Below are 4,345 nucleotides of genomic sequence, written 5' to 3' on the forward strand. Positions count from 1 at the left end.
AAAGTGCACAATTCAGTGGACTTTATACGTTCACAAAGTTGTACATTACCCCAAAAGAATCTCCATACTCATTAGTAGTCACTCCTCATTCCTCCCTCCCATCTCAGCACAATAGCTTCTGGGAAACATTAACCTATTTTCTGTCTCTGTGGATCTGCCTATTCTGGACATTTCATATAAGTGGGATCATAGAGTATATTCCTTTTATGTCTAGTTTATTTCACTTAGCATAATGTTTTCAAGGTTCACTGATGTTGTTGCATGCATGAGTACTTCATTCCTTTTTTATAGATGAAGAATATTACATTATATGACATGTCACATTCTGTTTATCTATTTAGCAGTTGATATTTGAGTTGTTTTCATTGGGGCTATTATAAGCAATAATGCTATCAATATTCATGTACAAGTTTTTATATACAGTACGTTTTCAATTCTCTTAGATACACACCTAGGAGTAAAATTACTTAGCCATATGAATATGTTTAACTTTTGAAGAATTGTTCAGCTGTTTCCAAAGTAGCTGTACAAGTTTACATTCACACCAGCAATATATGATGGTTCCAATTCCTCCACATCCTCACCAACACTTGCTATTGTCTTATTTTTCATTTTACCCATCTTAGTGGGTAAAATTGGTATCTCATTGTGGTTTTGATTTGCATTTCCCCAGTAGCTAATGATGTTAAGTATATTTTCGCATAAATACATACACACACACACACACACACACACACACACACACACACACACATACTATATATCTTTGAAGAACCATTTATTCAAATCCTTTGACCCATTTTTAATTGGGTCATTGGTCTTTTAATTGTTGATTTCTAAGAATTCTTATATTTGTGATTACTTGACCCTAGTCAGATATATGATTTGTAAATATTTTCTTCTACTTTGGGGATTGCATTTTTGCCTTCTTGATAATTTCCTTGATGAACAAAAGGTTTTAGTTTGGGTGATGTCCAATTTATGTTTTTTCTTCAGCTGCTTCTAATTTTGATGTCTAGTGTACAAAACTAGCAGGGGTCCTCAAACTTTTTAAACAGGGGGCCAGTTCACTGTCCCTCAGACTGTTGAGGGCCATTGGAGAGTGCGGCACACATTCCACACATGCGCATGGTGGGCCCGGGATGAGTCGGCTGCTAAGCAGGATAGGCAGCAGGGGCAAAAACACCCAGCTGGCTGAATAAATGTCTTCGGTGGGCCACATGTGGCCTGCAGGCTGTATTTTGAGGACCCCTGGGTCACTTTAATCCAAGGTCACCAAGATTTACACCTATATTTTATTCTAAGAGTTTCGTAGTATCAGTTCTTATATTTGTGTCTTTGATCAATTGATAACCAGCTGAGTTTCGACAGTATACAAAAACTTTGTTGGTATATATTAATAGCTCCATCCCTTTTCCCCTTTTCCATTCTGTTACATTTATACAAATTACATCTGTATACATGGTATGCCCATTGGCACATGTGTATAGCTTTTGTTTATGCAGTCGTCTTTACAGCTGTTTACTTTTCTTCCTTCTTTTTTGTTTTATTTTACAGACTGAATAATCTGAAATGACCCATCTTTAAGTTTGCTGGCTCTTTCTTCTGCTTGCTGTTGAGCTCCTCTGGTTAAATTTTTATTCCAGCTGTTGTACTTTTCAGAATTTCATGTTTTGTATTTTTCAGAGATGGGGTCTTGCTCTGTCTCCTATCCTGCAATGCAGTGGCATTATCACAGTTATTAAAATAATATGTTATTAAAAATAGGATATTTTAAATAATATAAAGTTATAAATCTGGAAATTTCTTCTCCCTCCCCAGGGTTTGTTGATATATATATTTTATTTATTTATTTTTTTGGTAATTTTTCTGAGTTAATTCTCCAAAGCCTGTATTCTGTTCATTGTTTGTGTGGCCACTGAAATTTGGGGCCAGTTATCTTAGTGCTGAACTGATGATTGGACAGACACTTCCTTAAATGCATCAAACTAATAAGTCTCTAAGCCTCTGCTGAGGGGTATATGTTTGGGGCATGCCTTTAACACTCAGGCAGGCAGCTCACATCTCTTCCTTACCCTTCACTTCCTGCTTGCACATAGCCTCAAGGTCAGAGATAGAGCTTAGGGTCTTTGCTGAACATGTACATAACTCAACTCTATGCATGTGCACAGCTTTCTAGAGTCCCAGAAATATGTCAAAGATGTTCGATGCCTCCTACAGACATTTCATTCCTCAGCTTTCTTTGTAAAATTTTTGGTTAGCCCCTTGTTTGCCTCAATTATTATCCACTACCTCAAGCTGCTGCAATGGTAAAAAATTACCTCTGATCATTCTTAACAAATACTCTCAGGACAAAGGCTGTTCACACTGAGTAAGCTCCAGATCTAGGTCTAATAAAAGCAGTCTATCACTTCTCAGCCTCTTGGCTAAAATCAAGTGTAGAATCTGTTCTTATCAGTTTAGTAAAGGCAGTTTTGGGAGTCAGTTCTTTCAAGAAACCACGAGACAGGTGAGATGATCATAATCCGCTTAGAATGGGGCTTTGAAGGAGTTGGATGCTGCTTTGCCCCCTCCAGTGGCTGCCAGGTTGCTGGTTTTCATTGTTGCTGCAGTCTGTGAATTTTCAAGGCTAGCGCAGAGCTGGAGATGGGTGTGGGGGTGGAACAGGACCAATTAAAATGCCACAAAACTTGCTATTCTTACCAATATTCAGCCAGGTTTCTTGAATAATACTCCTTAGCTGTCTGTAGGTCTTTGGTTAATTTCCAAAGTTTTTAAAAAGTTTATTCTGACAGTTTTTGTGATGTTCTTATTGCTTTTATGGACAAGAAGGTTTCTTGAGGTCCTTCACTATTTTCTCTAATGTGACAAATTACTTTTGTATTTGTTCTATATGTATCAGTGCTTATATAGATTATATAGATTTATAGAACCAGAAGTCTTTATCGTGGCTTATAAGGCCCTATGTGATCTGATCCCCTACTTTCTTCTAAGGAGTCTCTTACCCAGCTCTCCCTGGCTCACCATGAACCATCACTGTACCTCCAACATCCCAAGTCATTGCCTCATTAAAGCCTTTGTGTTTGGTATCCCTCCCCCCTCCCTCTCCCCTCCCCCTCCCTCCCTCCCTCCCTCCCTCCCTCCCTCTCTCCCTCTCTTCCTCTCTCCCTCTCTCTCTCTGGAGTTTTCTTCCCCTAGAAGAAACTTCTCATCCTTCTGGTCTACTCTCAGATAACACCTTCAGAGGTCACCTCTGACCATCTGTTCTGAAGGAGCTCTGTCTCCTCCAACCGCACAGCCCTCCCATCTCCAGACCATCTTTTCTTTCACAGCCTCCATTAAACAACACAATTATAATGTTTGTGTTGCTCATTTTATCTATTTCTTCTGTAGAATATGAGCCTCCTGAGAATAGGGACCTCGTTGGCCCTATGCATCTCTATATCACGTTGGCCTGCACAGTTACAAGCACAGAGTAGCTGTACAATCATAGATAGCTGAATGAATAATAGATTTGAATGATGAGAATTCTATTTTGCATCAGTAATATCCCTGGGTTTAGGATCTTACAAGTTTACTCTTTTTTTTTCAGTTAAATTCCAAGGACAACCAACCAAAATGTGATAAGAAGTCAATTGCACCAAGAAGATGACTAGCAGCAACTTAAATCTCTTCTACTAGAGAAAACTTGATAGGAAAGGTTCTTGTCTCCGGATTGGGATCTATTGTTCATTTTTGCCATTGCCTATAATGAGATGCCATTTTTATCTCAGCTTCCAATTTCCTCATCTGTAAAATCACAAGATCAATCAGGTGAGTGCATAGTGTCTTCCACTTTCCACTCTCCTGTTCTTGGAGTCTCACAATGCACCGTATTACCAATTAGAGAGAAAATTGCTTAAACTTCAAAAAATAAAATTGACTTCAAACGCTACACAATGAAAGAATAAATATGAAACACCAGGATACCACTTTAACAGAATCTTTTTTATGTCCATAATGGTACTTTAATGTTTTTGCCAGGGACATTTTGAGGTTTATAGCACTAAAATAAAACATACAATCTTTCATCTGGTTAACCAACTCACAGCTATTCCAAACTGCTCTGTGATGCCATTGGGATTAAATTTGCTGAGGATTTTATGTTATTTTATTTTAAATGAAATAAGTTGAGAATCGAATTCACCAAGTGATAAAAGAAATTTGAGGTTGGTCTTCATATGGGTAGCACAGTAAACTGGAATATTTCTCTGGCTTTCAGAAGCTCTGGTTCTTATCTCAAAAGACCACTTTGGACTTACAACTTTATAGGGCTCTTCATTCAGGAAAATACAGGAAAGGGGGA

The 4,345-nt window shown here is 38.1% G+C and overlaps 1 pseudogene; it reads left to right on the forward strand.

Annotated features, from left to right (window-relative positions):
- Positions 1 to 2,406: 2,406 nt before the first annotated feature.
- Positions 2,407 to 2,490, forward strand: LOC142863393 (uncharacterized; annotated as a pseudogene).
- The last annotated feature ends 1,855 nt before the right edge of the window (positions 2,491 to 4,345 follow it).

Source organism: Microcebus murinus, chromosome 21 (assembly GCF_040939455.1).
Source record: "Microcebus murinus isolate Inina chromosome 21, M.murinus_Inina_mat1.0, whole genome shotgun sequence".
Taxonomy (NCBI): domain Eukaryota; kingdom Metazoa; phylum Chordata; class Mammalia; order Primates; family Cheirogaleidae; genus Microcebus; species Microcebus murinus.